The sequence below is a fragment of the Diorhabda carinulata genome, chromosome X, assembly GCF_026250575.1.
Source record: "Diorhabda carinulata isolate Delta chromosome X, icDioCari1.1, whole genome shotgun sequence".
NCBI lineage: Eukaryota > Metazoa > Arthropoda > Insecta > Coleoptera > Chrysomelidae > Diorhabda > Diorhabda carinulata.
In genome coordinates, this window is record NC_079472.1 from 40,279,587 (window position 1) to 40,303,255 (window position 23,669).

Here is a 23,669-nt window from a genome sequence, read left to right on the forward strand (position 1 = left end):
ATCTAAATCTAAACTGAAGTAATTAAATCAGCACATTTATACTTACTGCTGATTAGAAAATTTGGACGTGCGCCAACTCGTGATTTTAATAAGCGCCATAAAATTTTAACTTCTGTTACAATGTGCCAACTTGTGATCGTGGTTGTTATGAAGATTAGACAACTCGTGATGGAAGATTATGCAACCTAATCTAACCTAAGTTGATGGTATAGAATTTCAACCAATAGCAAGTATGCATTATTATGTTATATAGAATTTTACAAATTAGGGCTTCCGCAAATTTTAACAATTCATTTTTCTATTATATATTGTTTATTATGAACCTAATGCTAAAGTGCAATTTAGAGGATTTAGAAATTCTAGATAATACTCTCAATGAATCTGTCAAGAGTTGTACTATGTACTCGGACTACCTTTTCGTTTACCTGTAAAATCCCCGTCCCGAGTTTGTGCATCCTCATGTCAACGGACAAAAAATCGTCATGAGTTGTAGAGCTCCCAAAAATTTTATCTTTTTTAAGAAGGTTGAGGACTACTTACATTGTAAATATTTATTGTCTGTCTAGATTATACTGTTTGCTTATTATCGTTGAAAAAAATAGGTATAAGGTTCAAGACAAGAATTGAAATAAGAATTTTAGGTGAAAAATTTCATTTTCTAATCAATAATACTAAAATTTTTACTGATTTATGATGGTTTATTCTGAGTTACTACCTGGGTCTTAAAAATTTTGTTACAATTCAAATTCAAACAATTCTGCATCGAAATTATGTATTGTATTCTTCATTATCAAATCTTATATTTTGTTTTATTTGAATTTAGATCTGGAATTCATTCTTGACTAGTTCCGCCTTCTATTAATTTCCAAAAACATGTAAAATGCAGACGAAAAATCAATAGAAGCCAGCAGGTTATTATTTTTAAGGAAAATGACTAACTGTCAAGCGTTTGTAGACCGATACTGTCTCTTATAAACCGAAACAAAGTCAAAAGTAGCAGATATAATTTTAACAAAAATAAATAAAAAAAAATTAATTACTAGTTTGATTTCGTACAACTAAGATTTGGAGAAAATATTTTGATATGTACAATTTATTTTCAAATTACACGGGGATCTATAGGAAAAATCGTAGTTTATTATGATGTTGAGAAATAAAGAATGTCAACGTAATGTTTAATCAAATTGTCACTTCTGAGTATGGGATAGAAGTTATATTCTTTATAACATGGGGTTCCAGAATTATGTGCATTAATTTCAATAAAATTGATTATGTATAACTTCCCATTATATTATCCATAATGAATTAATTTGTGCACTACATGTGTGACTGAATGTTAGGAATAGATCAGCTTTTAAACTTAAAACTGCTGCAAGTATCTATTCTCCTGACTTGTATCCTTAGGTGAGTGCCTGCATCTTTTCACTCTCTTCATCAACAATCATGCTTCTAATTCTGGACATAGGTCTCTCCTAATATTTGTTACATTATTTTGTATTGTGTCTTTTTACTATGTCTATACTCCTATAAATTTTCTCATTTTCTTGTTATAGATCCTATCTCAGAGCGAGATTCCTAGCATGACTTTCTCTTCGTGTGCTGTTATCAATTTATGCTTGACATTGTTTCCAGGCCGTAAGACGCTAGGAGAAGGATAAATGATTCATATACTTTCCTTTTTAGGTTATGCCAAAGCTTACCAAATGCTGCTCAAGTTAAAGTCTGCCCATTTCTGGTTTCCTTTGCCTAGTTTTAAAATGTGATTCAGATAGATATTTGTTGTTGTATCACTCATTACCTTTGATCTGTTCTCATTCATTGTTATTCCAACGTTCTTGAATACCCTGGTCAGTTCTTCCAACATTTTTCTAACCTAACCAATATCACTCGATATTTAAACTATATATGTGAGTACAGGTTGTTTAGGTAGGATCCTTATCCTCTTCCGTTCCCTTGGTAATTCTTTGAATACATCTTCCAATAAAAGGGTAAATAAATAAGGAGATATTGGGTATCCCTGGACTGCTCATTGTATTCTGATTTTGTTGTTTTGTAGCTCTTCGTCAATTTTAACATAAAATGTGGACATTATCATTTATCTTTTTAATTATGTTGAAGTAACTTGAATCTATTCTTTAATAGCTTGTAGAAATGCGCGTGTTTTTATGAGTTCAAATGATCTACCTTAGAGGGTAGATGTAGAGGAATAATGTATTCATTGGTTTTTTTTTAAAGTTAAAGTTTGTAAATATTGCTGCAGTATCTAAGTGATCCGCTTATATTAAGTTCTTATAACGATCAGGAAAATAGATAACATGCCTGAAGTCAATAAATTCCTACCCTGTAAACGATAAGAAATCAATTCAGATTTCTAAACAGTCTATCAAGCTAACTCAACTTAGGTTGACCGATCATTCAAGATAAGCTTCAAAATGTGTACAGTTCGTAGTCTATATTTGTCCATTTACATTTACTCATAACGTTTCTCATGTACATTATAATAATTACAATTTTCATTACATGTCTCGGTAATAACATAAATTTTATATCATTATTATGCATACACAACATTCTATTCTATTCATTCATAGAATGATGCTCATACTTAATAGAGAGAGAGAGAGAAAAGCTTTATTGTCAAAAAATTATTACAATTTGTAGACAAAATCTTGTAAAAAATAAAAAACAAACATAAAAATAACTAAATAAAGATGAAACAAATGAAATAAAATTTCAATATACAGAATAAAAATATAATGAGAAATCATTTATAAGTAGTAGTTATAGGTAATAATTAAAAAATAAGTCCATAGCAAAAGCAGTATGCAGCATGTTCAGAATTAAATATTATTATGAGAATAGAAGTCATTTACAGAGTAGAAGGCACTTTCCAGTAAATATGCCCTCAAATTATTGCGGAATGCGGGAAAGGATGATATCGACTTAATTGGCAAGTGATTGTGCAATTTTTTGCATTGTAAAATATTGAGCCCTTAACTAATTCTGAACGTGGAGTAAGGTAGGTAAAGGTCGGGCTCCGTGTTCCTAAGTGGATAGCCGCGCAACGATCATTCTGAAATTGGAGAAGCTTGTTTACAAATTAGGCAAACGGATTCAAGGATGAATAAGGAAGGAATAGTCAGAACTTTTAATCTTTTAAAGAAGACCCTGCTGTGAGCCCTGCTGTTAAGTTGTAAATATTTAACAGCATTCGCTCAAATTGAGACTCACCCCAGAAGAAAAGGGCATATCGGAGATGCGACTCAATAAGGGCATAATAGACAGTTAAGAAGGTGGATAAGTTCAGTTCTTTGTAAACTGGTCTCAGCGCAAAACAGGAGGAACTAGTGTCGTCTGCGAATAGACATATTTTACCACTGACGTCTCGATAGGCGATGGCGTTTATAAGCAGAAGAAACAAAAAAGGGCCTAGTACTGCACCTCGGGGCATTCCATACTCTATTGGCTTGCAAGATGACATCGTTGTATCAACCATTACATGCATACACGCTGATTTCTGTTGGTAAGTTAAACCATGCGAGAGGTGTAAACTCCTGAAACCGTAGTACTGCAATTTATTAAATAAAATATTATGATTAACACAATCAAAAGCTTTAGAAAAATCATAAAAAGTTGTTGCAGTATAGTGATGGCTGTTTGAGCCAAAGTAGACATTATTAAGGGGAAGAGAATAGCATCATTTGTGCATTTGTTACTCAAAAATCCAAACTGATGGGTAGTATTTTACATTTAAACAGAAATGATGAAAGCCTCTTTTTGGGGATACAGGACTGTACAGCTGATTACTTCGAATTTTAATGAACTCGTTAATTACATAAGAAATATCCTTTTTTCTACAGGATACACAACCTTGTAAATATTGGTTATTTAATACAATTAAAAGATTATTTCAGATCTATATTTGTATTCTTATACATGTATATCTAATTATTATCACTTTAATTTCACTTAATATCACTTAGACCTTTCCATATGTTCTTGATTTTAGGTCAAATTAAAATATTTTGATAAAGACTTAAAGAAAAGTCGAAACATCAAATTTTATCTTCCAAAAAATACTAATTTTAAAACAGAAGAGACCTAAAATCAAGAGCATTAAGATGTATTATTATTACTTTTAATGTTACATTACATTTTTGTCAATACACAGATCCTTTTTATATTATATATTAATGGATGATGTCTTTGTTTTCGAAGAAATAAACGTTTTGATTGACTTTAATTTTTTGAATCTTTTGATGTATTGACAAACCCGATATATAAATCCAGTTTTTGATATTCCAACAAGTTTGACGAAAAATATATGTTCTTAGTTTACATAAGTTACTGTTATACTTTTGGCCTTGGCAACACTGATTTTTCGTATTGTCTCCGTATTGTCTCTAACTTATATATACCTCACATAATTGAGCAATCTAACCAATTGTCAAAATCAACTAATGCCAATTTAATGTGGGATAAAGAAATGCTTCTGTAGTAAGTTTTTTAATTGGTTTGTCTCGTTATTTGTCGGATTTTAGACCTTATTATTTCCAGTTTCATCGCAAAATAAGAGTTACTAATTGGAGAGGTATGAACTTTCCACCCGGACACGTGACTTAGTTGGTTTTTTTAGACTATGCAGTATTGTGCTTATTGTACGTAAGCGGTGAGTTCATTGTAAACTTATGGAAAATGGGCAAGATTCTGACTAAAGCTCTTTTCATCTAATTATAAGGTGGTAACTCCATCTAAAGCTTCAAGTTTGGCATTGTACCTTTAAGCTGCCACTGGGTTATCTCTCTGCATTCTTGAAAAATGCTCACTCATATTTGACAAGCTTGAACGCAACAATGGAAATCAATGTACAAAATATTTCTATAGTTAAAGCACAAGTTTTTAAAATTTTGTAAATTGCTTGGAAGCTTACGTTCAGAGTTAGTTCCTATGAAAAAGACCTAAAAAGTATCTTTGAAGTCCTCTTAACATCATAAAATAAAAAAACAGTACAAAACAACTCTTACTAACCGAAAAAGCCCAAGAAAATCAAGCATGTATACGAGAAAATCGTTTGTTAACTCCACAGCCGCCATTTTGACGTAGATCATATATTTTGTTAGATTGTCTAATTGACTGTCTAATTTCAGAACATAACCTCAAAAACTGAAAGAAAAATGCCTTGCAATATTGGTTATTTTCAAGAGATCTTTTGATGCGTTTCTTTGTATTTAAAGATTGAGTAGTTATGTAGCGGGAGCCCGGAAATTGCGACCCATTTAGTTCTAGTTATTCGGACTTAAGTATCAATTCAGAGACACTTCGAGAAAATAGAAATACGGGCATTATTAGTTATAAAGCTTTAACGAATAGTTACTATACATACCACTGAAGACATAAAAGTTTTAATGCTTCTAAGTACTTTGAGGCAAGTCGAAAAGTTGTGAGCTACGTTATTGACAGGACCAAAGTGATCTCGATATTTTCTTTCTTCTTACACATAAAAAATTATTTAACTACGTTTTACTTCTGTAATTGAGAACTGTAGGCAGACGATAGAATCTAACATTCTTGCTGTCACTTTTTATAACACAACAAAATCAATTCCAATTATATCAAAATAACTTCTTCATTTATCATGAAGGTGCATAATAAAAAGTCCTTTGTTTACAATACGAGAATAAAAATCAGCTGCTTTGTATATTAACTTGACAGTGCTGAAATGGCATATTTCCACCACTACATTTTATTGATTGTGATTAGTGTTGTTGAAAGTCAATTAAAAAGTGCAGTTTATAACTTTTGACGTCAATAATCAAGACATGAGACAATGAATTGAATACTTTATATGTCTAGCAATGAAATTCCATCTGTGCAGACACTGATATAATGGAATCAAACCTCACCGATGTTCACTCCAGGACAAAATCCACGAAGGCCATCAATCGATACTGTGCTTTAACTGACAAAACAGTTAGTCATGTGACGAAAATACCAACTTTGACATCTTTATGTATTGGGATTACCATCATCAAATAGAAACTACATAATCATATGGTATTATTGGTATGGTTGGCGACAAAATAATTTCGGTTTCATAAAATTTCTGGCCCTTATCAGCAAAAAACTAAACCAGATGCGATTAAATATCATTGTCATTTGTCAAAGTTTGACCATTCAAAGAATTCTACAAACTTAATTACGAAATTAATGGTAATCAGATGGTGCCAGATCAGGGCTGTATAGGGGATGAGGCTGAGTTCCCAGTCAAGCTCCAATAGTTTCTCACGAGTTGAAAAAGATGTGAAAAGCCTTGCATTATCACGGTGGAGCTTTCCGATTTGAAAATTCTTGCCGTTCTTCTTTGATTGCTTCAGTTTCATTAAATCGGACATTAAACATTAGAATTGATCATTTGGCCGCTTGCAAGCAGCTCAAAAAACACAACACTTTTGTAATGCCACCAAACTGACAGCATGAGCTTTTATGTTGTTTTTCAACTTTCAATGTAGTTTGTGCTGGTTCATCTTCTTCGCTTCATGATCGTTTTCGAACTATTTTACTGTACAGGACCTATTTTTCACCACCAGTGATGATTATTTCAAAGGAAGGATCGGTTTCATTTCGTTTAACGTGATTATCGCAAATGTTGATTCTTTGTGTTGAATGAATTTCTTTCAATTCGTGAAGTACCCAAATATCAAGCTTCTTAACTAGCACAAGACTTTTAAGTGTTTTTCCATTGTTGTTTGCGATACATGTACCTCTTCGCGATATCTCGAAGATCCTCTTCAATTATGACTTAGATTTGATCACCATCAACTTCAGTAGGCAAACCACAACGTTACTTATCTTTGGGACAAAAGTCTCCAGACGGAATTCTTAGTACCAATTCTGACACGTGCGCTCTGTTATGCAATCAGCACCATAACCTTCACATATTTCTTTTTGACCCGCAGCTTCCTTTTCTTTAGGAAATAAAAAAATAAAATATGCCAAAAATATTCGTTTCTGTACTCCATTCAAAATTAACCAACAACCAATGTGACCAGTATCACCTGACAAATGGCAAAGTACAGCACTAACATAAGTTAGTCAAAAAAAGCAAGGCTCTCTATCAGTAAGAACCTTATTTATAATATCTGCACATGTGGTGTACAGCAATTAACTGTGTGAGTCTTTCCAGAGGAACCAAGAAAGATTGTTCTCGAAAGAAGTACTTCGAGTCAAATTTTCGCCCGTTTCTTTGGCTTTATCTGCCATTAGCCAACAGAGGCATTAGAGCAATGTTTGCCAGTAAATTTCTGGTAGAGAACCATTTTTTTATCAGAAGTTTTTGGAGAAATTTCGAAAACTTTGAAAATAAAGCGAATCATTCTTTATCATGACAATGTAAGCTCTCAAATGGCAGCTCAAACAAATGAAATTATTAACAAATCAGAATGGGCTGAAATACCATTCACCGTACAACCCTGATTTGCTTGCAATGACATAATTTTGTCTTGTACATCAAAAATAAACAAAGATTTTGATTATTAGAAGAAGCCTTTTTTGAGTTGAAACCGAATGTTTTGAGGATTCGGAATGAAAAATCTTATTGGAGAATATTTTAAGAAAGAAGGAAGTTTCAATCACTTGTTAGTGTTAAAAATAAATAGCAACTTTCGTGAAATATCCTCACGACTACACTTGTGAGTGAAATTTGAGCAAAAAACAGGTGGGTATCCAAAAGTACTAGCTACTTACGTCGTTTACTTCCCAAGAATTCCTGCACATGATTAAGACTATTTCATTGCCTCATCCGTCGGCGCAGTTTACCACCGTCGAGATATATAACTACTAGAGAGATATATAACTATAGGCATATTTCATTTTGAGTGATCTTAGGTTATAACCATATTTTCTATATACCTATGATGAATTTTACCCATTTGAACTACTGTTCAAGGTCAATAATCTTATAAACTAAATTCCAACTAAAATTTACTTTGATCATCAATATGTATTGGTAAAAAATAGTGTTTTTGAATATTTATATTAGTTCTTTACCGTCCAACTTCTTTTGTTTAAAAAAATCATATTAGAAAAAACATGACATAAAGATAAGCGCTGTTGTGTTGGAATATAATTGCGGCTTAGATTCTACAATTCAATAATTTCTATAATTTTTTTTGAATGTTTTCATCTTCAACTTGAGAGTACATGTATACTTGCCTATATTATATGATTAAGATGAATTCAATAATTATTCATTTGTAAACAAAGAAGTATAAAATTTCTTGTCTGGTTGTCGACTTAGAAGTTTATGCCGATGTGGTTAAACTCTTCGCATCAACGGCGACGGCCCATGAATGTGCATCAGAGTTGAAGGTCATTATCAACAGACTCCCACTTATACAAATCAATGTTGCCAGATGTTCATTTCTAACAGTCTATTTTCGTAGGTATGCGTGATGCATCAAAAGAATGGATTTTTTCGATACAAAATAAAAAACGGAAAATAACCAATTCGGGTACTTCAGGGAAAAATTTTCTTTTGAAACTAAATTTTTGGTGTATTCAGCATGTCCTACTAAACTAAACGTTAATTTGGAATCAGTCATGAATTGCTTAAAAATAAAAGTAATAATAACGTATGTTGTAAAAAGTACATATTTCAGCATCAATCAGCACAATAAAATCAGTTTTTTTACAAATATTATCAAGTAAATCAGGTAAGTTATATTGCAATATATTTATTTTTGCTTACTATTGATTAAAATGTGAAATATAGATCAGCGCCACACAGTTTTCAATAATCACCTGTCATTTGCATATAGGTATTAGATAATCAAATGGCAGTAGCATCGATTTTACATTAAAATTGTGGAATATAGAGAAAGCCGGAGTCTGTCCGACATACGTTTATGTACTGAGACTAGAAATTTTCGAATGTAGTAGTAACTACAGTTATTACGAACTTATAGGTTAACATCAAATAAATACGGCGTTCAATAAATAGGCTGATTCACTTCTGAGATTCAAGTCTGAGATTCATACATTTTGTGTAAACAATGATTTAATATCAATATTTATGAAGCTAAATCAATTTAAAGGGTCTGATATAGCTCCAGTATATATTATTTAAAGATAATTAACACTAGAAAGAGGGAGATTTAGTGTATACCTATATTGCACCAAAGCGGTCAAAATGACTGTATTGTGAAATAATTAAAATTAAATTTTAATATTCCTTATACTATTCAGAATCATAGTTATTAGTGAGTATTAACAATAAAAAAATTTACGTCATTTGGAACAGTAAAAAATTTATTCCTTATTTGTATATATTTGATCAAATCAACAGGAATGCACTGACAAGATTATCTGCCATAATGTTCCTTTTTTCGTAGCCTGTCAGTCCTTTTACACCCTTAAAACACAAGTAGATGGTAACCTTCCAGAAATATCAGGTTCAGGAAATTTTATTCAAATAGTACAATATCGGAAGTTGTTTCGGTCTCATAAAATATGTTATCAGTTTCTTTATCACAGTCGGAATTACTTAGCACCCTACACCTTTTCCTGGGCACATTGATGACACTTTCATTTCCATCGTTAGTGATCGCCTCTATATCGCTATTTCCAGCATCAAACGTCACACTTTGAATATAATCTGATTCATTTTCAGATGATAGTTTGCACCTGATTCTGAATCGGAACAGTCTTCACATATGTTCATTAACTTTTGCAATAACTCTCTTCTAATCGACATTTCTTTCACGGCCCAAAAGAAATCAAACAAAGTTGTTGAACAAAGTAGAACAACTGCTTAAAGCAGGACGATCAAATGTAAAAAAAAGTAAAAACGTACGCAGCTCGCGGTCTTTCCATACCAAAATTTGATATTTTGATAAAGACTTAAATGAGAAGCTAACAGAAAAATATAAAATAATTGAAATAGAAAATAAAAATAATATGCTACCATCGAGAACACTGTTGACAATAACACACTCACTGCTGGTCTTGAGCTATAAACGTTTATACGAAATCGGAGCCGATCTGATTTCATATAATCAGATCGGTTCCGATTTCATATAAGAAATTTACTCAATTCAATAATAAAAGTTATTTGATTACTTAAAATTTTCGAAGTAGTCAAAATGGTTGCTTTGAGGCAATATGAGTATAACACATATATATACCGGAAATGAAAGAGGGGTAAGAAAGTAACAAAATTCTAAGAAGCTGTGTCATTATATACACAATTGTTTATCTAACTGAAAAGCAGTTAAAATGACAATTTTATTGAATAATAACAATTATTATTCAATAAAAAAGATATATTATTGAAAAAATGATCTTCATTTTAGATTTACTTTAATGAATAACGTGCGTTTCTCTAGACTTTCATCGACAAGAAGCAATTATCAGTATAAATTATTTATAGTGCCATTGAAATTCATAATAGCGAATTATAAATTTAGGTCTTTTTTATCAATGATTGATAGATTTTTTATTTTAATTTATATAAAGTATTTTCAAGTATTATCTTTTTATGTTGTTTGACTCAGTTTCAAGGATTTTTATAATTAAATGTATGTTTTTATGCTGTTACTCTGAGGTCTATCCATTCTTTTATATTTCTTGATCTAATATTTAGTTTTCAGTTCTATTCCAACAGTTTAAAAATTATTACAAAATACTTTTCGATACAGAAAAGTTTCAGAAATAGTGACTGAATATACAAGATTTTTTTCTTCTTTTTTCTCCACGTTTTCCTATTATGAGTTTTCTTTTTCCTCCACAATTTCATTACGTTCCAGTATCCATCTCTCAGATCATCCATCATAATTTGTACGATAAAGTAGGTTTCGAAACTGGTCTTTCCCTTTGTGACTAATTTGAATACTTTTTTGACTTTATATTTTGGATTATACATTCGTAGCAAATCGTGTAATTTCAATAATTTCAAGATTTGAATATACAACCTGTTTCCCAAAATATGCAGTCTAAATTATCCATATGTATTCTACAACTACAAACAAAAAATTACCCTATCATATAATCCATATTTCCCTTGTTCTGCACAAAAAGAACTGAATTATCCACTACAAAAAGTGAATTATATTTTCATATATTGGTATAATTTCCCGTTTTCATCTTTATACTTCTATAAACCCTCAAGAAACCCTTCTGGTCACTGCGGAAAGACCCTGAATGCCATTAGATCTAGATACTAAAATCCTTGCTGTAGTATCATGAGCGCCATCTCTTCCTATACAGATAACTGCACTATCATCAGCGTAGACAGACTTTCACTCCTATTTTTCTGTAAAATGATAACCCAGCTGAATGAATTATATAATCGATAACCTTAACTCTAATTTCTAATCGCCAAAATACCAATATTGAATTCAAAGTTTTCACCTGTTCGTAATGCAATCTAATGAGGAACTGACATTTACCGCATCATAGAAGAGGAAAATATCACTTTTCAGAAATTCTATAAAAACGCCAACTTCCCAATAAAAAATAATCTTCGAACATCTCCCCTTTTTCGTGTCCTTCCACAAATCCTTAACTTGCCAACCCTCTAGAGTTTGCAGTTACGTTTCCATCTTTTTTATGTCATTTCAAATTAAATTTGTTGTGTTTTTTTATACATATTCTCAAAATCTGAATAAAAATTTATAACTGGATCACATGTTTCACATTTTCGATTTAATTCCATCAGTTTATTGAAACGGTAAAAACGTTCACAATTACAATTCTACAATGTTTACAAGAATAGAGACCGCTATTTTCCATCAAAACCTTTCGATGATGGATAAATATTGGCAATTAAAAGAATTAGCTTCATTTCATTCGTGATTTCACCAACTATACCTCAACAGTTGATATTTCGACTCAAATTGTTAATAGGAAATTAATAAACAGTATTATTTATTAAAACTCGGTCGTACGTCTAGTTTAATAGCACACTAAAAGTTAGTCTTTTTAATGTAAAATATTTAGTAGGGTACAAATTGAACTGTACATAGAAATACTCTGTTCTCGTGGGAATGCAGGAAAAATAATTGAATTTATTATTAAATTCATCCTAAACCACAGATAATTGTTTATAGCTACACTAACACAACAATGGTTATCTGCTTCATCTGCTTCAATATCTTCAGATTCGGTCTCGCTATGTAAATAATAAATTGTTAGAATCAAGTATGTATCTTCATGTATTCATATTCAATTTTTTTACATGAGTACGAATATCTTTTCCATTGTTATGTTAATAATTTGTCTATTAATTTCCAAACATCATGTAGCTTGATGGTAACGTTCCATATAGCTACTTTATTCTTTATTAATGTCTAGATGTTTTCTATTTGTTTAGGTCCGTGTGGTAAGGTGTCAAAAGCAGTGTTTGCATATTGTTTTATGTCAAAGTTTCACCTTTTTTGTGATGATTTTTTATTTGTAATTCGTTTTAGTATCAGCCATGTTATAGAAAATGTTTCTTTCTTTTACATCACTCTGCATTTTATATATTTTGTCAAAAACGTTTTCCATTTCATTTATTGTGGAGATTAAACACTGATGTTAATGAAAAATTGTTTTTTTCATTGCAGTTTTTTTTTTCGTTCTCGTTCAGTTTCTTCAATATATAAATTCTGGTGTATCTTCTTGTTGTTGATAATCACAGTTTTGTTGCTTCAGTTTCTTTTCTAGGCGATGTAGGAAGAGAGAACTCCTGACCGATATTTCAAACTATATTCGATTCAAGTGGGAGATCGAAAACAAATTCATTTCTTTTTGATCCTGGAAGTGGCTGTTCAACATATACAAGTGGCAATAATTAATCAACGAAATAGGAAAAATATTTTACGAAAAACGTAACAGACCGAATGAAATATGAAATGTTTCAAGTTCTTGGTAGGCATGTTTTACTTCTTGATCTAAATGTGAGCAATGTATTAGATACAAATCCTTCTGTTTGCTTATAACAGTCAAGTCGAAGATACGGCCCGTGGGCTGCTTCCGGCATCTGGGCTGTATCAATAAAGCCCGCGATCGGGCGATTCTTAAAATAACCACAACGAATATGATACCTGACTTCAATGAGCTTGCCAAAAACAAGAGAAATCATGTATCTGGATCCTCGAGCTCAACATAATTACCTATCATCTTTTATAACTTTGATATGATTTTTAACAACCGTATTTTATATACTTATATAATTTAATAAATAAAATGTTATAATAATTCAGTTCATTTTTTTATTTTCAATCTGGCCCACCTACGAATTCAAAATTTAATATATGGCCCTCTGTAAAATTGAATTTGACACATCTGGCTTAAGTCTTTCGTGAATATTTGATAGAAATAAGTGGCACTTTTTTTTATTACCCTCGGTAACTATTTGATCTAACGTATTGTGACAAACTTCACACAATATAGCTATTCTTTCTTGAAGATGGCTTAAGAAGTATTTAAAGTTTGTCTTGTTAGGTCTTGGATTTTATGAATTGGTACTGAATGTAAATTATTTGAGGAGCTTGACTTTGAACGACTTTCTTAAATTTACTCTTCGACATCTGTGAAAAGTAGATAAAATGAATATAAATAAAATGAAATATTTCTGCGCATGATAACCAAATCAAGATTTAGAAACACGACAACTTAAGTTAGCTAACTTACTAATATAGTTATTAGAAAAATCAAACAAATATGAAGACTTGTAATGAAAAGTGCCAAAAATGTAATTTTGAGAAAAAACGTAGTTTATTCATATTCTAAAATTGATCAACCTGATATGTTTGTTATTTTGTTTTCTAATAGCTATTACCAGCTGATTTTAGTTTATAGTGTTTAACCCAATGTTTTGACAATAGATTTTGTAATTTGGAATATTTTGTGGCTGAAGAAACATGTTAATTTAATTACATGAAAACTGAGCTAAGTACCAGTTGAGTATGTAGGTCAAAAAAAAAACAAAAATTAAGCTAGACTCTTCACAAAAGTATAAGAATATTAATACCTAACGGTACTGGGTGTGGAAGATGACGAGAGAAAGTAGAAAAGCTCTTTTTAATTTAAAAAAAACATTATATTACATGATCCGATTTTATTAGCAGTGTTTATTTATTAAGCAACTTCAACAGAACTAAATATGTAAACTAATAACACGAACTGAAAAAAAAACAGTAACCTAAAAAATGGCGACAAGACACCAACCAAAAAATAATATTACTGCCTGCAACTTAAAAATATACTTCCAACAAACTTATGTCAGAACAAAACTTATGAGCTGGGCAAGCCTTAATAGGTTTTGAATAAAGGTATGACTTTGACATTCAAGATGTGGCACGTTCATATTTTGGAGTGTTTGAATGTTGACATTCACTGTTTTCCAAGCCTTCATTTCATTTACAGTTTTTCTAGTCTTAACTTGGCCCTGATTTTAGGCTGATATACGAATCCATTGGACTGTGGAAATCTAAAGTTTTGTTGTACTAAATGTAGTAGTAACTGTACTTTTGAAATCAAAAAATCCTTAGGTTGCACCAGATTAAGGCATTATGTGAAGTGACTGTTACAATAAGATGGACTAAATCAAAAGGACCTTCGCATTTTTGAACCCATTTTCGTTTTTCAATTTGGGCGAAGTCCCGATCGCAACTTAAAAGGGATAGCCGCTTACCAAAAACTTTTGATTCACATGAATATTAACAGAAATAACAAACTTATTTTTGTTTTATCCGCCGCAATTATCTCTCCATAGTGTTAAATTTGTTAAGGGCTGGATTAAGATTTATAAGGCCCGGGGCTAAAATATTGACGGGGCCCCCTTAAGGAATTCGAAAACCCGGAAAAATTCACAAAATAATATCAATACGTTAGATTTGTGGTATCAACACATCAAAAAATACAGAATGATTTCCAAATGATGGGGCCCTCTTGGACCTGGGGCTATAGCCCCTCAAGCCCCTAGCTTAATCCGGCCCTGACTTTGTTAGTCCACTAGCTTTCCCAATACACGACGCAATTTAGTTACCACCGCGATCCGAGATACCTTCATGTCATAAAAACATCATTCCATTATTGGTGTCCCCAAACTGAATGCCGAAATTAAAGCGGGATGGTTGGCGTAAATAGAACATTCCGCTGTAGGTTACGTGGTAGTACCTGTTGAAGATCTACCGATATCGTGCATACCTCAGATGATGGCAGCTGGATTGATTGGTGGTCATTTATAAGTTTTTCCAGAGCTCGCTTGACCTTTTGATGATGTAGCTCAAGTTTTGTCTTAACCTGGGAATCATTTGGATTACTTTTAGACCGCATATGCAGTAAGTCACAAGTTTGACAAGTATCGCTACGAGGATGGTGAAACCGTCAATTGGGAAATTTATTTTTAAAATTATTGTAGTAGAATCAATAAGTTATTTTAGAGTTTGGATGGTTTGTCTTCAAAGCTAAGGATATTCGATGCACGTTAAAATCTTGACTTAGGTATTGCAGGCTACTCTTAGACCTTCCATAGTAGCTCTGTAAAGAAGAAATGTATTAACATACTAGGACCTCGTCTGGTTTGAAAAATTTTCTGTTTTTTGTTTTATTGCCTCTTTTTTTGACAAAAACCACTCCACTCAGTTTCTTAGCTTTTACTAAAGTTTTAATTCTTCGTCTAGTTATTGCAAAAACGTGTAAAAGTGGAATTTCTTCACAATGGGAATTATATTTACACAAATACTAAAATAAAGAAAAATCTAATTCAAGTAGGACTATAGACGATGTAAAATGAAAATGAAGAAGTCTAATCTCTAAAGTCTTTGGACCAACAAGATACTTTTATTTATTCACGTTTCTTTCCCTTGACTCCTTCTTAACTTATTAAGCGCGTTTACGGAGCCTTCTCCTAGTTTTCGTCTTGTTTTGATTATGGTTTCCATTTTATAAGTAAAACCAACAAATCAACCAAAATACCCACGTGCTTTTCCTTATTATAAGAGCTGGTCTGTCTGCGAAGCACACTACACGGAGATTTAGCGAGTTGGCACTTATCGCGCTTTAACTAATTTTAGGGTTCCATGAGATTTTGATGAAATCATTATGTTACAAAAATACTACAACTTAAACTGTACTAATACTCAGACAGGATATTCCTGGCGTTACAATTTGAATCGACGATGTTTAAATAATGACAATGGGGTATACTAGTCACATAGAATCGCCGGTATGACTCATAGCCCATCATTAAAACCATCAACTCTACTATACTTTTCATTTCATCAATAATTTTATGTTTTAATAAATTCTCTGTTGTTTGCACTCTTTCGAGTATACTCCAGAACTACATAAACCATTAAATTCATTATTCGAATGGCGTATTACATTTTTAACTTTTTTCGTATTGTATACAGGATCATTTATGAAACTTTACAGTTTGTTTCTGTATGTATAAACACTATCCACGTTCAATTGGAATCGCTTTTTAAATAATTCTTCCGATTTGTCTCTATAATAAAACGGCAAATTCCTGGAAGCAATCCTTTATATAATGTTGAAATTATAGACGAATCGCAGTTACTCGTAGAAACAAAATTTTTCGTATTAATACAAAATATTTGCCGATTATGAGTTAGTAACAGACTAATATAATGAATATATTCTTAAAAAATAATTCAGGACGTAAATAATTATAAACCATCGATCAAAAAGTCATCGATCTAAGGAATATGTCACCACTCATATAAGTTTTACTAGTTGAAAACGATTTTGTGACGACAAAAGTCCTTAGTTTGAATATTAGCTTTGTAAAATAATACTCCGGGGTGCTCCGGTGCTCCGGGGCTCAATACAAAAAATTCTAGAATAGATGACGTGAAAATAGTGCTCCGATATAAAAAAATTTCTCACACGACCCCTCGGTTCTGAGTAGTATTAAGAACTTATATTTAAGTATATTTTCTAAATTATACATTCGAATATTATGAATTTTTAATAGATGATTACGTATTCCATAATGCCCATATAGTGCATTTGAAAGAATAAATAATTTTACACCACTACCTGAGTGCCATGGGCAGCTCATGCCCAATGGTTAACAATCCGTAACTTTTACGAGGACAACCTATACAAACTAAAGAAGGCAGAAATGAATTTTTCAATCGATGTTTTAACAAAAATATATTCTTTGTTTAACTCGATGAAATCGTACGTAATACGATGTTCGACAGTATGCAGTTCAATTAGAAATGTTTGATTGTGTTCTACTACCTCCTGTAAGTATTTTCAATGAATAATCACAATTTATCATAATGTCTCTTTATGGCGAACGGTTTCCTTGACATGTAAAACGATCTAATAATCCACATATCACCTAAACTATAAATTTCATCGAGTTAAACAAAGAGTACTTTTTTTTAAATCGATTGAGAAATGTATTTTTGCTATCTATAGATGTACAGGTTGTCCCTGTAAAAGTTACGTATTGTTAACCATTGGGCATAACTCGCCTCTAGCCTTCAGATAGTAGTGTAGAATTATTTATTCCTTCAAACACAATACATTGACATACATAATCATTTATTGATAATTTGTAATGTTCGAATGTATAATTTAGAAAATATACTTAAATATTCCGATTTTGCAACTTTAAAGGCCGATTCCGGAAGACCTTGTAAACAGTTGTTAATATTTAATAATATAAAATATTTTATATAAAATATACAGTAGTAAAATAAACTTATGTAAGAGTTTAAATACAAAACTTCACCAAGCAGTCATGGCCGAGCGGTTAAGGCGTCTGACTAGAAATCAGATTCCCTCTGGGAGCGTAGGTTCGAATCCTACTGACTGCGTTTTTTTTTTTTGTATATTGTATACATAACGATATCAAGGAATGAGCAATTTAGAATTATCAATTTGAAATGTACCATCATCTATATTTAGACAATAATATGGTGCTTGTCCTTGGTATTTCTTTAATACTCAGGTTATCTTCTGTCTCTTTATTCTGTGCCCTTGTCTTCGTTTCATACCTCCCGAATCCTACTGTAGCGTTGACAAAGCTACTGTGTCTTCTATTGTTCCGAATAAGTGCACTAATAATTTCATTTTTTGCCCTTTTATTTTTCTAGTTTCTAATTTTATGTTTACTCCATTATTAATATTTTTATTGATCTTGGTCCTCATATTATTCTTATCATCTTTATTTACTTGAACTTTATTACATTAGTATCGTCCGCTTCATTATTTTGTAAATATTCACTTTGGTCTTCTTAGTGAGTATTTTGTTTTTAACATCTTATTTTCATACATGCTCAATTAATTGCTAATATCTTTTCTTCTACTTCTGTTCGCCTGTTCGACATTGCAGTTAATCCTAATTCCTAGATAATCAAAGTTTTGTCCACACGTTCTAGCGATAGATTAAATACTGTTGGAGATAGTGATTCATTCACCTTTGCTGGCCAACAGATTCATTTGCTTTTGATTCATTGATATCATTGAAATTTTGCTACCATTCCTTGCTCTTTCACTATCTTCATCATGTTTTTCTTCTTGATTGAATCAATGGCTTATTAAACATCGACAAACAGTATATACATTATGGTCAAACACAATATAAGAAATATGTATAAAAATAATAAAATTTCTACTTACAATAATTAATTAAGATTTTCGGTGGCTTCGAATCGTATTCTTGTAAAAAATTTTAAAACTCATAGGTTTCAAAAATCAATATTCAAATTAACGTTGATAGAATTATTGATTAATTGAAATATTGATTCTGGTTACTATAGGAATTTTTATTAATTTTGAATTGGTTAGATTATGAATGACGTTGGATTTTCAGAGGTTAGATAATGATAAGTTGTAGTGAATGATGTACAATATTGATCGGTTAATTTATGGATAAGATTAAATTTCAATAGGCTAGGTCGTTATGAATGTAGCTGAATATTGTTTAGAATATAATTTTGTTTTTTTCAAAATCTAAAAGATATGCATAAATTACACTAAGGTTATTTAAATCAGTTTTCTAATATGTTGTTTTTAAAAATAGACGTTTTTTCTATTTTTTTCAGTTGTCAAAAATTTGGCAGATTCATAAATCATATTTCAGTCCCAGCAGATGAATACATAAGTATTCGAAAGCTCGGAAAATATATTGAAGTTAATCCACTTTGGTGTTTCATTGCCACGTTCCCAATAAGAAACCGCTCTCTTTTTGTCTTTCTTATTGTTTTATTGCATTCTCTCTTAGGAATTTCCTTTGTCTTCTGTATTGATTGAAACTCAATTATTTTCTTGTATTTATATATCTTGTTAGCAGTATTCATCATATCGTACGTTTGTTGGTTCTCTATGTTCCTTTCCTAGTCGTTTCCTGGCTACTTCAAAACATCGATGTGTGCGTAAACTGATTCTACAAAATCGTCATGAAACATACCGTGACATTGAGGCATACTTGGGCATTTATTCCACCCTCATACATTTAATATTGCATAAATATTTGGATATCAAAAACATTTGTTCGGTTTGGATTCATCATAGATGCATATGAAGCCGACAGCAACGGACTATATGGGACTTTCAAGACGAGACAAATTCAATGTTGATCATGCACTAAACTCTTCTAATCAAATGATCGCCTATTTTTTTCGGAATAACTGGACACGTCGTCACAGTTCTATTAGAGCAACGTAAAACGGTCAATTCTGAATAGTACATCAGCATTTGTTTGCTAAAATTGCTTCGACAATTAGTTCAAACACATACAAAAGTGTATTGATCTTAATGGAGATTATTCTGAAAAACAATAAAGCCATATCCAATTATAAATATTTGTTTTTATTTGTCTATTTCAAAACTTAAGTTATAGTATGAGGATTATGTGGAAAAGAAACTATAGAAAAGCAATTTACGATATCATCGATGTTTCCGATATTATTTTTCTAACAATTGGCGCTTCTGAGATTTTTGTAGAGTACGGAATAACTATTAAATATAATGATAAGACAGAAAAAGAGAAAGCAAAGTAGCAGCATAAATTAGTCCAGTCAATTGGAAAACAGTATGAAATTCTATTTAAAAAATAAAATACAATCAAATTGAAACTGTTGTTGATATGAACAGTAGAGAAGAGAAAGAAAACAAAATAAATGAATGTAATAGAATGTCAATAGTCTGAATGTAACACCATAGAGACAGATTGGTATGACATCGAGAGAAACTTGAAGTGATGAATTGATAAGTTATACAATCGCTGACACTGTGAACTGTGGAACACTAGAAATTATTAAGAAAAATAAAAACGAGAGGAGATCCACCTAAAGCACTCGTTGCCAGTCCAATTGTCAGATCAGTATAACAAATGAAAAACAGATACATTGTATCGAACTTTGTTTCCATCTTCAAAGTGAAAGATTCATGTCAAAATAAGGGAAGTAGATATAATAATGATACAAGACAAGAGAAACACACTTGAATAATTCAGTGTAGTGTTATAGCCAAGAAATTGCTACTATCAAAGTTGTTTACTCAGGTGTATATCGAAACCGCAATGATCATGAACTTCTCGCTTAGTTATTTCAACCTTAACGAACTACTTCCGTATAAATTTTTCCAAAGGGAGGAAAATATTATTGGAGAGATGTTTCGAAGATGTTAGTTACAGACAGAGGCGGACGGTTAAATTCGCTTGGTAGGTTTAAGTGTAAGATATAAGTATAAGTATAAGATATATAATCGAACAATTGATGTATCGATCATATAACTAGAATTTTTGAATAATAGGTGCAGGATAACGTAAAATCCAACATTTTAATTATCACACGAAATCTTTACAACATTTAATTACAATCTTTTTAAATTCGTGTTATTGTGATGGAAAAAACGGACACTGTCACAGAAAATACCAAATATACAAAAGAGATAATTGTTTTGACATAAACTATAGCATCTTTTGAACATATTAACAACATTAAAAAGGTTGAATATTACAATATTATTATACTAATATGGGAGTATAGTTCTTCCAGAATTAATTGGAGGAGTCAGTTATGCGAGAAACAATCAATATTTTATAAATGTGCATACCAAATTAAAAAATGGAAAATAATGTTTACTTCCTGGATCAAATTCGGTAAACATCTAACAAACCGTCAGTCCACGTGGACTCATCATCTCCACTGTTTTTCAATGAAAACATCGAATCCTAAACATAAATGCATCTCTATTGACCGAAGTTGTCGGAAGGTGTATATACACAATTTCTTCGAAATATTCTTGCCAGACATTGTGCGATAAGCAGTGGCGTCGGCTTAAATTTCTGTGAATAAATAGAAATATTGCGTTCTTTAGACCATGGGCGAATGAAGAGAATGAAATTGCACAGTGTAGTGAGAATAAAGACAACTATGAATTTAATAATAAAGATTTAGATATACAAACACCGCACAAGTTATTTTAAATATATTCGAATGTTTAAAAAAGGAAAATATTCAGCAATATGATAATGCAATCATAATAAGACTTGCTGAATTAACTACAGTAAATAAATTTTCCATTTATCGAGTAGTCACGAAAGAAGTTGCTGTGGATCAATCACAGAACCAAAAAACATGTAAAGAAAAACTGAAATCACTTGACAACTACCTACTTACTATTGCATATTTAACTGTATACAGTTAATATGGGCAAAAGTGAAATCAGAATTACGAATGGGGTACAAAAAGGGATCAGTTCACGTCTGATACCCTGTTTAAATCAAACTCCCTTACAGGAAGGTACATTTTACTCGTCTATTTACGTTTTATAATTTAATATTCAGTTGTAGCATGTTAACGAGATATAATAACGATTTTTTTCTAAGTTCCAAGTAGGACTACAATTAAGTGTCTAAATAACGGCGTTATTTATAATGATTCGATTGCTTTTCAACGAATTATTAGTACAATGTGATGTGCTGTGTAAGGCTGGGCATCGTTAACTCCTTGTGACAGTATGACAGCCAATGGCCAACACCTCGCATCAATAACAGTAGTCTCCCGATTCAAGTATTCATCCATATTCGTTAGCAGCCAATGACTTGCTATTTCTATTCAATATTCGGCGGCGTTTGGATTCGGGCCCACCTTCTATAAACGGTCTCTATCTTTGTTAAAGCGGTTTTGTTTGCTGCGATAAACATTCGCGCACACACTTTGCCGAATTTGAGTTCGCTGCCGAATAACCAATGTGTAAAAGCTACAGAGCAATATATTTATCTTCAATTAGTTTGAGAGAATCATAGAGACAAAGGATAGAACGACGTGGATATAGAACATTTGCTTATACTAACCATGAATAGGAAGATAAACAAATCATAAACTGGAGACAATCATTAGCTACAGAAACCTAGTTCCGGCGAAAATAGACTGATTGGTTTCTGCTGACGATATGAAAATAGTGGCAGATGCATTTAAAAAAAATGGAAGAAGAAGCAGATAATTCGATACAGACAATAGAAGAATTGAGAATGGATATCAAAAAATGTATAAAGATGGTAGTAAACAAAATATAGAATATGGAAAGGGCAAAGAATAGATAAAATGGATCACCTGGTTATTTTCACAGAAAATAGAAAAATAGTTATTGATCTAGCGAATATAATAAGCAAAGTCAATCGAATATACTATTCTATAAATAACACAATATTCAGGAAAAAAGAAATAGGTAAAGACATAGAAATGAAGGTATACAACATGATAACTGCACCTATCTTAATATTTGGGAGTGAAATCTGGCTAATGAGCATAAAGAACAGGAACCAATAGGAAACAAAATTGTTGGAAGATGTTCAAACAAACTGTTAGGGATAGATAAGAGAAGAATACAACAAATTCTCATGAGAAAAATGACAGAAAGCAAAAAGACATAAGAAAAGCAGAAACGGAAAAATTTGGAAAACTTGACTGAAACAAATATGAAACAATGGAAGATAGAGAATAAAAAAAATATTAGAAAACTGTTAGGGAAGGGAAGATAAACACTATAATGTTGTCAAAAATTGATACAGAAGCTTATAAGGACTACTTCTAGCCATTCAGAGATGGCGAGATTCCGATTAGTTTCAAAGAAAACAAAAAATTGAAATCAAAATCTAACGATTTGAAACAATTAGTTCCAAATACAAAGAAATGAAGAAAGTAAGGATTGTACATAGGTACTCTCAGAACTTAAATCTTTCAGAGTTTACTTTGTCAGAATGTACGATTTTGTTATAAAATATAGTCACGATATGAAGTGTTATTTATAAAATCCCTTCAATCGAAAACTTGACTGACAAAATAAAAGAAAATGAAAATTTCTGAAGAAGAATACATTATTTTCTTTGATAGCAACAAAGAGCAGGAAGAACGAGCTACGAAATGGTCTTTTGTTCGTGGAAGTTATCGGTGTTTTGAGAATCGGTTCATATGAATTCTTTGGCGTCTATTTTAAAGTATGAATGTTAAGCGGAAATTTCCGGTTCAGCTACAAATGTTACTGCTATTATTTGTTTGTAGGGAAATGTTATCGTTTATATCGAGAATGAGTGTTAGATATTATTGATAAGAAAAAGCACAGAAAAGTGCATCAATAACGATGCACGTTTATAACAAATTATTATATCATTATTTTATAAGAGTAATTATTATTTGTAA

At 31.5% G+C, this 23,669-nt stretch overlaps 1 protein-coding gene and 1 non-coding gene across 5 annotated transcripts in view; one reads left to right on the forward strand and one right to left on the reverse strand.

The window, feature by feature from the left end:
• LOC130902448 (RNA-binding protein Musashi homolog 2) overlaps nucleotides 1-23,669 on the reverse strand; it is a 642,276-nt gene that overhangs the window by 150,374 nt on the left and 468,233 nt on the right. The gene's annotated exons all lie outside the window — the stretch shown is intronic.
• On the forward strand, nucleotides 17,756-17,837 carry Trnas-aga (transfer RNA serine (anticodon AGA)). Its single transcript has one exon. It is a non-coding gene; the product is annotated as a tRNA-Ser (tRNA).